We start from the raw sequence: 11,499 nt of genomic DNA on the forward strand, positions 1-11,499 counted from the left end.
TTTACGTTTGGTGTTCTTTGACTATGCGCAGGTGACAGGTTTAGAGTGGTGCATGGCTCGAGCTTCTGCGAAAGAAGTGCGCGCTACCATACGAGTCAGAGATAGAAAAACAACTGCGACAGCTGAGGAAGGAAAGAGATCTCACCGAGATATCAGAAAAGGTTGGGCAATCCTCAATCAAAGAAACTATGGCTAGACACGGTGATGATAATATAGATTTGGTTGCAAGAGAGACATCCCAACAATGCGGAAAAGCTGCACGGGATGCTGAGGAAGCAGCTATTAGACATGCAGAGAATATCTATGAATAAGAAAGGGGTCTCGGACTTAATCAACATCAACCCTTGCCTGGGAGACCACTTGGCTATTATGCTAGACCGGTCTATAATCAAGGATTATCCAGTGTTAGATCATCTCCAACTGCAGCAAACAATTTCGAGTTGAAGCAAGGGTTGATTCAAACCCTTCAGAATTGTTTTGTCTTCAGAGGGAAGCCAAACGAAAATCCAAACACGTATCTAATGGACTTTGAGGAGATTATGAATACCTTTCAATACAATAGGGTGTCGCAAGATGCAGTGTAATTAAGGGCATTCCTCTTTTCACTTAAAGGTGATGCTAAGGAGTGTCTTCAAAGCTTGCCCAGTGACTCGATTAGAACCTGGGAGGAGATGACCAGAAAATTCCTTGATAAATATTTCTCCTCAGCTAAGACGGGCAAGATTAGAAGAGAAATCCATAACTTTTTCCAGAAAGAAACTGAAACTGTGTTTGAAGCATGAGAAAGGTTTAAGGAGATTATTAGAAAGTTTCAACATATCGGAATTGAAATCTGGATGCAACTCCAGGATTTTTGGGAAGGATTGGCATCAGCCTCGCGTAGAACATTGAGAAATGCAGTTGGAGGCCCTTTGATGAAGAAGACTCCAGAAGAGATAGTTGCAATTCTTGATGAGTTATCTGAAGATGCTAATCAGTGGCTCTCTGAGAGTGCTGAAAGAAGAAGATCAACTGGGGTTCACCAAGTTGATGCTAATACATATGTGCAAGTACAGCTTGATGCTATGGCTAAAGAAATACGAAAGCTAACCTTAGCCTTAATACAAAATGAGTCTCACGCAGCTTGTGATATATGTGGAAGAGGACACCCTAATCATGAGTGTCAAGCCTCAACTGAGGATGTGAATGTTGTGAGAAATTATAATGCAATGGGTTTAGAGGCACCCCGGGTTTTCATGGAGTTCACCTGGGGGTACTGCGAATGCATGGCAACAAAACAACCCCAGCCAGGGACAAGGAGCTCCTGGATTTATGAATTAGCAGAGGCAGCAATTTCAGCCTTAACATCCCATTCAGTCTCGCATAGAAGATCTCATGAAGACCTTCTTTCTGAAAACTGATGAGAGCTTTGAAACTCATAGTGCAGCTACACGGGAACATGGAGCGGCTATCAATAACTGGGCTCTGGTTTTCGAAATTTGGAAAGACAGGTTGGGCAGCTAGCGACTCTATTGTCTGAAAGGATTCCCTCCCTGCTGATACTGAGAGAAATCCCAAAGAAACAGTGAATGTTGTAACTCTGAGAATTGAGCAAGTGTTAAAAGATCCCATCCCAATCCAAAATGATGTGAAATTTGAAAAATAAAGTGGGGAGCATTTGAAGAGTTATGTTGATAAAAAGAAGACGGGACAAATGAAAGTTGAGAAAAAAGAAGAAGGGAGAAACTTCGAGAAGGGAGGAACATGATGAGAGAGAGCATATGCCTGCTTTACCTTTCCCTCAAAACTATATAGAGAAAAGCTAGACAAGCAGTTTGGGAGATTTCTGGATGTGCTGAAACAGGTTCATGTAAACTTACCATTCACAGAAATGCTCTCACAAATGCTTGCTTACGCCAAATTCTTGAACGAGATCTTTACAAAGAAGATGAAGATAGATGAGACCTCAGTGGTCAAGCTCACATAGCATTGCAGAGTGATATTGAAAAATACACTCCAACAAAAGTGTGGAGATCCAGGGAGTTTTACAATACCTTACTCTATATGAACTATTCATTTTGATAAGTCATTATGTAATTCTGGTGCCTCAATTAATTTAATGCCTCTATCTATTTACAGGAAACTGGAGAAGGAGATTTGAGAGATAAGGTCTGCACCCATATCTTTGCAACTAGCAGACCAAATGACTATAATACCTAAGGGGATTATGGAAGATGTGTTAGTTCGGGTGAATAAGTTCATATTTCCTATAGACTTTATAGTGGCAAATATGGAGTAGAACAAGGAGGTCCCCCTCATCCTAGGAAGACCATTGTTAGCGACGGGTAGAGCAATATTGGATATACATGAGAGAAAACTCATGCTTAGAGTGGGTGAGGAGACTGTGACTTTTGAGATGAATGTAGCAAAGGGGGTACAAAAGGAAAAACTAGTTGCAAGTGTTGAGTGGAAAGTGAAGGGCTCGAAAGAGAAGGATGTGGTGAGCCAGAAAGATAAGTGTGGGGTGTACCCCAAGAAGGCTGAGAAGAATTTGTCTGCATGGATGTGTGCATTGGTTCGGGCGCGAGGAATGGAGCCCGACTTCGACTCAGACACCGACTAGATGTTCAAGGAAGTTTCCTTTACCTTATGCTTTTTAATTGTGTGTCATTGGGACATGCCATAACTTAAAGTATGGGGTGGGGGATATGTTGTATGTATGTATATTAGTTTTCCTTTTGTTAGTTGTAGTAGTTGAAATTTTAAAAACAAATTGAAAAAAAAAACATAAAATTTTTAAATTTTTTGATTTTTCCCGACGATGGATATCATCGACAAGTTTCTTGAGGGATTAAAGTTTAAAGAAAAAAGACAAAAAGATTTGATTTTGTAGGTAGTGTAATAATTTCCCCTTGGTTTTTCTTTGTACCGCGGTTCTTTTCCAAGGGTTTTGTTTGAATCGGTTGTAGTTAGTTTTTGTTTTGTAGAGGAGTAGGAAACTTTGTGCTGTGATTTGAATTGCATGCAATATCTCTTAACTTTATTATACCTTTAGAATAGTAAGTGCTTTAGTTGTGACGCTTAGGGTTAGTTTTTGACTCTTGTATAAGTACCTTGAATTGTAGGATCTTAACTTTACTTAACTGCTTTGACTAGAGTGTCTTGATAGTCCAATCCTAAGTGAGTTATGTGTCAAGTGTGTGTGAGATCTTGCAAATTTTGTGCATTGCATTTGATATCTAGAACTTGCCCCGTGTGTTTGCAAAGTGAAATGGTAGTTTTATTTAGTGTTAGAAGTGATATATGCATTTTTTTGTTGAGCTAGTTATACACTTTTACCCACCTAATTGTTATGTGTCTTAGTTAACCCCTTTGAGCTTGTAATCTTGTTTCTTTGGCAATCACATTACAAGTCTTACCCATTTGTTTGGATTGACCATCTATTTGAACCTTTTACCTCTCGCAAGCACTTGAATTTGTTATGAACTTTGTAAAAGTAAAGTGTGGGGTGTTGGTTTGGATTTTGAGTGGAACTATTGAAATAAGGAGAAATGTGCACTATTTTGAAAAATTAAGAGCCGCTTGAATTGAAAAAGAAATAAAAAATAAGTGTATGATTGTGAAAATTATTCCTTGATAGTGGTAACTTGATGTAATTGTGCTTAAAAAAGTCGGGAGTTAATGTATGTTGATGTGAAGGTAGAGTTAAGGTTTGACACAAGTCTGGAGTTGTGAACAATGACATGTATGTATTAAATTACTTAGGTAGGTGTAGTCTCTCTTATATCCAAATGTATCCTACCCATCCTGCAACCTACATTGCAATCAATGAAAGTCCTACTTGATCCTTGACTGAATTAGCTCAATTAGTAGAGTAGTACACTACGAGCAAGCCTATGGTGCGTATTTTGTGGCATACGAATGTTACTTCTGAGAGTGAGTGAATTCTTTCAATCTTGAGTTCCTGATTGTTCTTAAATTTTATTGTGTACGGAACTACTCTCTATTATTGTGTGAGGGCACTTGATTCATAAAGGAAAGGTAATGTCGTTGACCTCTGTGTTAGAGTAAGTGAGCGAGTTATGAAAACTCTGTGGTGCTTTTGAGTCAAATCTTGAGGCAAGGATGTTATGATATTGTGCTTAGTTTGTTTTAAATATTCTTGGTGTGATGAGTTAGGAGAGTTGTTGAAAATGATCTTGTTTATATGAAGTGTAGTATGATTGCTCGAGTACAAGAAATGGTTTAAGTGTGGGGTGTTGATGGTAGGCTATAATTACGTATTTTAGTCGCCTATTACACTCTAATTCACTGTACTTTATTCATGTTTGACCTTTAATTGATAGTGTTTTGCACTAATTATGCGTTTTATGTGTTGTAGGAGTGATTCCGAGCTATTTATGTTGTCGAGCTAATTCGAGCTATTTGGAGCTTTGAAGTCTGAGTAAATGCCCAAGGGACTAGGCCAGGATCATATTCGGGGGTCGAGGACGAAGTCTGGACGTCAAAACGCAAGCAACATCCGTACTTTGAGAAATCCCCATTGTCGCGGTGTGTGGGGGCAGCGCGTGGGGCACCGCGCTTGTGCAATCCTCTACTGTCTGTCAGAAATTAGCTCTCTGGATTTCCCCGCTAATGCACCGCATGGTGCGTCGCCCCATGCACAATTTATACAAAGTTATTTTCCTATCGGCTAGGAGTAGGTGGTTTTGTCTAGGCCCGACCCTACTTGGTATAAATATATGAAAACGTTATTTTCAGGAATTTTGACACATATTTGGCCCAAGGTGGCTAAGGAGTAGTTGGAAGAACACAAGCACATGGATTTCATCATTCCTTCCTCACTCAAGACTTGAGTTTGGATTAAATTTATGTTTTCCTATAGTTTAGTTTTATTTGTGATGAATTTCTCCATATCTATGGAGTAGTTTTCTTTAGGGTTTGATGGAATTGGTGTATTGATGATTATTTGTAGATTATAACTCTAGTTTTATGTATTGAATCGTTTTGGATGATTTAATTATTGCATCTATATTCACTTGTTCATGTAATTGAGAGAGGCATAACTTGTGATATCGTTGCATGATATTGTTGGTTGAGTTCATTAATTATTCTTAGTAAATTAAAGAGGCTAGTTGAATCATTGATTAAACCAAGTTTGGAGGATAATCGAGAGAGGTTCTCCTAAAAACCAATCCACTACGCATTCTTGCATATTTTTACGTGCTTAAATTGGTTCATCTTATGAGGTTAAGACTCAATCGAGAGAGGAGTTTTTGCTGAATGTTTGAACTAATATTTAAGTCAATTCGAGAGACTCACTTAAACATTAGAAGTGAATTACCTAGAGTTAGATGCCAAACAATTATCTTGCACATATCCTATCAACCCTTATTTTCTCCCATTAATAACTTCCTTGCTTACCTTTGTTGCGATTTTCATTAGTCAATAGATTTAGATTCTTAGTTAATTGTAGTTAAAAATCATAGAAATCTCAATTGTTGATCATCTTGGATATCAATCAAGCTAGAAACTATGAGAATATTGTTTAAATCCAATCCCTGTGGATATTATATTATACAATACTATATTTGATTAGCGATCATAATTTAGGTGTGTGTTTTGAGTTCGTCAAATTTTGTCAGTATTTAAGTAAATCCCCAGCTTCTAATCTATCCACGTACCAAGGACTTAATACTGTTGACTCGAGCTTAACGTCAGCCTCTTTCTTTCAAAATGTTGAACTCCTTTATCTCTTTCGCCACCATCGCCATAAGGTTCTTTCCCATCTCCAATAGCACGACCAACACCCCCCTCAAGTTGGAGGGCGGTTTACGGACTCCAAAGTTGCATATAATAGAACAATGAAGTGGACCGACAAAATCCTTGGTAAAAATGTCGGCAAGTTAGCTGGAAGAGGGAACGAAAGACAGGGAAACCAGGCCATCCAAATATTTTTGGCGAACAAAGTGACAGTCGAGTTTGATGCTTTGTCCGCTCATGAAATATAGGGGTTTTCGCAATGTGGATGGCTGCCTTACTGTCGCAGTATACCGGAACTAGCAAAGAGGGCAACCTAAAGATATCACCAAGCAGCCGGACTAACTAGCTGAGTTCAGCAACAAGACGTTGCATAGAGCAATGTTCAGATTCTGCGGATGGAAGAGACACAACATCTTTCTTTTTGGATTTCCATGATATGGGGCAACCACAAAGATTGATAAAGAACCTATACTGGGTAAAATACGCTATGCTGCGTCGCCACCTAAGAAGGGGACATGTGGAATCAAAACCGGGAGGATGGAAAACCGGGCACAACTATCTCGTGTGTCACCGAGAAAGCCAAGTTCATAAGGGCATTAAGCATGCTGCGCCCGATGGCATTTAATGAAAAATATTCCATATCATTGAAGAGTAACGGCTCATTAAAGAAATCTAAGCATTTATATTTACCGTTAGGTTTCCATTATCACACTTTAATAATTGTCAGTAGTAGTGGGCCCGACCATTACGCCCACTGAGTTATAAATAATAGGCTCAACTGTCATTGTAAGGGATAATGTTTTGGGCATCAAAGAAGATATTCTAATACAGCATCTTAATACTATTTCTCTACCTAGCTTGTTGCTATTATCATGCCCGAAAATCCTGTTTTAGGGCTCCCCAAATCTATCGTTTTATTTATATTTGAGCTAAGTATCATGTACGAAAATTGATTAATTCATTATATTTTGGGATCAAATTGATTTATCTGTCTAGAAACCACGAATAAATTCAACTGTACCGTTTACTGGCAAACAGTTTGGCGCCCACCGTGAAGCCTAGATAGTCGTGCGATTAAAATTAGTCCTTGCTTTTTCTCCAAAGACAAGCTTAACCAAAAATGGTAATCAATACCGTTATTAACACCGGCGATCCTAAGGTTCAGGGGGAACATCCCCATTATGAGGACTCAATCAGTGACACTCGCAATGATGGGGAAGATGCCACACCAGTGTGTGACGGGCGGTACCCTAGACGAGTATGGGAAGCGGCTCCAGATGGTGCTGACCAGGGGCACGTAGCAGGCGTGGTAAGGATCCTGCAAGAGAAACATGAAATCATCTTAAGACACTTCACGCAGCAGGATCAGGTCATGATGGAGTTAAAACAAGCGCTATCAGGCGCTTCAAATAATGTAAATAGGTGAGATCTAGTTCCTCCCATTGTTCCTACGAACGAAACAACATAGATAGTCGACAATAATACTTCCAGGGGCGAAGTTGGCTCCGGCGGGGCTGAGGGGAGCAGATATGGACTCAACAGCGATAACGATCTCTTCAAGGCGGAACTCTTGCAGTTCATGAAGGAAGTAAACGCCCGCATGGACCAAATTTTGGGAGCACCCCCGATATTGAAAGGCCCAAGCTCAAAGAAGTACATCCAATTACCGTACAAATCGAGTGCGACCCCGGAATTAATCCCAAAGCGATTCAGAATGCCTGGAGTGCCAAAATACGATGGGACCTCTGATCGATAGGAACACATCACCACTTACACAACGACGGTGAAAGGAAATGATCTTGCTCATCATGAAATCGAGTCAGTGTTATTGAAGAAATTTGGTGAGACTCGCGCGAGGGGAGCCTTGAAATGGTACTCATTATTTCTCGAGCATTCCATAGATTCTTTCGAAATGCTCGCAGATTTGTTCATCAAGGCCCATGCTGGTGCCAAAAAGGCACACGCCCGAAAGGCCGGTATATTCAGGATCATACAAGGAGAATTTAAGCTATTACGAAGGTTCATTAGCCGGTTCTAGAAGGAAAGGATTTTGTTACTGGTTGTCCCGGACGAATGGCCAGCTGAAGTGTTCACTAAGGGTTTGAACCCGAAGAGCTAAGATGCTTCCCAGAAGTTGAAAGAAAGTCTTCTCGAGTTTCAAGCAACAACTTGGGAGGATGTCCACAACCGATACGAGTCAAAGATAAGGATCAAAGATGATCAGGTTGACTTCCCATCATCAGCAAAGGGAAGGGAGAAGAATAAAGGGAAAAAAGGATGATGTCGACTCACATCGACAAGTTTCAAGGGACCGATTTCTGCCCTATGAGCGGATGGAGGGGCGAGACAGGAGCTTCCGGACATCGGACAGTTTCACCATAGACAGGAGGACCGATCGTGGGTGGAACAACAGATCGTTGCAGGATAGAGAAATTTCAGGACCACGAGGTTCTTCTTATCCAAAGTTATCAGAGTATAATTTCAACGTTAGTGTGGTGGAGTTAGTGTCGGTCATGAGAGATATCAAAGAGGCATGATTCCTGATACATATGAGGTCTGATCCCAGTCAGAGGTACCCAAATCTATGGTGTGAATACCACTACACTAATGGCCATCGGACCGGGGACTGTCGGCACCTCCGAGAAGAAGTGGCAACGCTATTGAAGAATGGTCACCTCAAAAAACTATTGAGTGACTGAACCAAAAATAATTATGGCCGGGATAGGGGCGATGCGCAAACCTCAAAGGCAGGAGAAGAACCTCCATGTCAAACGATCGACATGATCTTCGGAGGGGACGAGATTAATGGGGTCACTTTCTCGGCCGAAAAGAAGAATAAAGTATCGACAAACTATAGTAAGAGATTCCGGGAGGATGATATCACGTTCACGGATGAAGACGGGATGGATTACTACTACCGCATAATAACGCATTGGTAATTTCTTTAAATGTGTTAAATTTTAAAATTAAATGTGCTTTAGTGGATCTAGGAAGTTCCGCCAATATCATACAATGGAGAGTTCTAGATCAAGCTAAACTCACAGGGAACATCGTCCCGACAACAAAGCTCCTTACCAGATTCAACCTAGAAAGTGTGACAACCCGAGAGGAAATTTTACTGCTTACGGATGACGAGCGCGTAACAAGTATAGCTCTCTTCGAAGTAGTCGATGGGGACATGGGCTATAATATCATCATGGGAAGGCTATGGCTGCACGTGATGAAAGATGTGTCTTTAACGTACCACTAATTGTTGAAATTCCCAACACCCGAGAGGATCAAGCGGATAAGAGGTGATCAACCGGCAGCGAGATAGATGAATACGATCTCAATCTCTCATAGAAAGGTAAAGGAACATACGGCATAGCAGTTATCGAAAGTGGCTTCCGACCCCGAACTAGAGGAAGTTTCCCCAGGGTTAGTAAAGTCAGAGCAATATCATATACCAAGGTATTTTCAAGTACCGGAAGAAACAGACACAACAAAATCCATAGCTGAAGAACTAGAGCAGGTTGCACTGTTTAAAAAAACAAAAAGGAAATTCCATTTGGGCACAGGACTACACCTAGAGCTCAGGTCGGATTTTATAAATTCCTTAAAATAAACGATGATTGTTTTGCACAGTAGCACGAGGATATGACAGGAATCCCAACAGAAATAGTCGTGCAAAAGTTAAGCTTGGACCCAAGCAAAAAAGTAACCCGTCTACTTAAGATTGGTTCAATCCGATAGGGAAGATATCCGGACTGGCTAGCTAATGTGGTAGTAGTTCCTAAGAAGAACAATAAATTTCGCATGTGCGTAGATTATAAAGATCTTAATAAGGCATGCCCGAAGGACTTGTTCCTATTGCCAAATATCGATCAAACGATCGACGCTACGGTCGAGCATGAGTTAATGAATTTACTCGATGCCTATTTCGGGTACAATCAGATCAAGATGAACCCGAAAGACCGAGAAAAGACTTCATTTATAACAAGTTTTGGTACATATTGTAACAACGTAATGCGCTTCGGAATAAAAAATGTCGAAGCCACTTACCAACGGCTCATAAATAAGATGTTCGAAAAATAAATAGGAAGAACCATGGAAGTATATATAGACGATATTCTCGTTAAGTCTCTGCATGTAGGTAATCACCTAAGATATATGCAAGAAATGTTTGAGACGCTGAGGGAGAAAAATATGAAGCTTAACCCCGAGAAGCGTGTGTTCGGGGTGGGATCAGGTAAATTCTTAGGATTCCTGGTCTCACAAAGAGGAATTAAGGTGAATCCCGACAAAATAAAGGCCATAAAAGACATCCCAGATCAACTATTCAACGTAAAGGAAGTATAGAGACTCACAAGCAGAATAGCGGCTTTGAGTAGGTTCATCTCCCGATCATCGGAGAAGTGTCATCTCTTCTTTGCACTTCTCAAAATGAAAACCAACTTCGAGTATATGCCAGAATGTCGGCAAGCCTTGAAGGGATTGAAGAAATACTTGTCAAGCCCTCCGTTGCTCTCGAAACTTAAAGAAGGAGAATCATTGCTGGTCTACCTGACGGTTTCAAAAGTTGCGGTAAGCGTAGTTTTAGTCCGAGAGGAAAAAGGTACAAAATTCCCCACATATTATGTTAGAAAAATTTTAACGAGAGCAGAAACACGCTACTCACATCTGGAAAAGGTGGCCTTAGCCCTTGTGGTAGCCTCCCAGAAGCTAAGGCCCTACTTCCTATTCTACCCGATAACGGTGGTGACTGCTTTTCCTTTGAGGAATATACTCCATAAACCCGAACTCTCTGGCAGATTGGCCAAATGGGCCGTTCAAATGAGCGAGTTTGACATAGAGTATAAACTGAGGACATCGATTATATCACAAGTTCTGGCTGACTTCGTGGCCGATTTCAGCCCTTGACTATTGCCTCTTGCTGCCAAAGAGGCAACAATGGTGTTAGAGCAGGCACCGGGAGTCTGGACCTTATTCACGGATGGAGCTTCAAACGTGAAAGGGTCCGGAATCAGAATAGTCTTGATCACTCCTTCGGGGGAAACCTTAAGGCAAGTCATCAGAATGATGCCTCTAACTAACAATAAGGTAGAGTATGAAGCTTTGATTGCAGGGGTTGAATTAGCCCGGGGACTTGATTCTGAAGCCATCAAAGTGAAATGTGATTCACAATTGGTGGTAACTCAGGTCTATGGAAATTTTGACACCAAAGAAGAGCGTATGCAACAATACGTAGTAAGAGTTCAGGCTTTACTGACAAGATTCCAGGAGTGGTCAATATCCCACATCCCGAGGGAAGAAAATGCGGATGTTGATGCATTAGAAAATATGGGCTCATCAACAGAAATCCAAGGACCGGAATCAGGTACGGTTGTACAACTGATGAACTCATACTTGGACACGGATGGTTATTACGAGGTAAATTCGACTAGTCTGGTCTGGGACTGGAGAAACGATATAATTAATTACCTCGAGCATGGAAAGTTTCTCGAAGACTCCAAATCATCGAGAGCGTTGTGCGCCAAATACGCACGCTATAGCTTCAAGAAAGGCCAATTGTACAAAAAGTACTTTCAAGGACCGTTGGCCCGGTGCTTAGGTGCATCAGAAGCCAATTATTTCATGAGAGAAGTCCATGAAGGGATATGTGACAACCACTTGGGCGCAGATTCTCTGGTACAGAAGATAGTTCGAGCAGGATATTACTGGCCCCGTATGGAATAAGATGCCAAAAAGTAGGAGACTTGATCTTGAGGAAGGTGACTC

General features: G+C 40.9%; 1 non-coding gene across 1 annotated transcript; it reads right to left on the bottom strand.

Annotated features, from left to right (window-relative positions):
• Window positions 1–719: 719 nt before the first annotated feature.
• Window positions 720–823, bottom strand: LOC142167710 (small nucleolar RNA R71). The gene has a single exon (XR_012697797.1). It is a non-coding gene; the product is annotated as a small nucleolar RNA R71 (small nucleolar RNA).
• Window positions 824–11,499: the final 10,676 nt, after the last annotated feature.

This window comes from Nicotiana tabacum, chromosome 12, assembly GCF_000715075.1.
Source record: "Nicotiana tabacum cultivar K326 chromosome 12, ASM71507v2, whole genome shotgun sequence".
Taxonomy (NCBI): Eukaryota; Viridiplantae; Streptophyta; class Magnoliopsida; order Solanales; family Solanaceae; genus Nicotiana; species Nicotiana tabacum.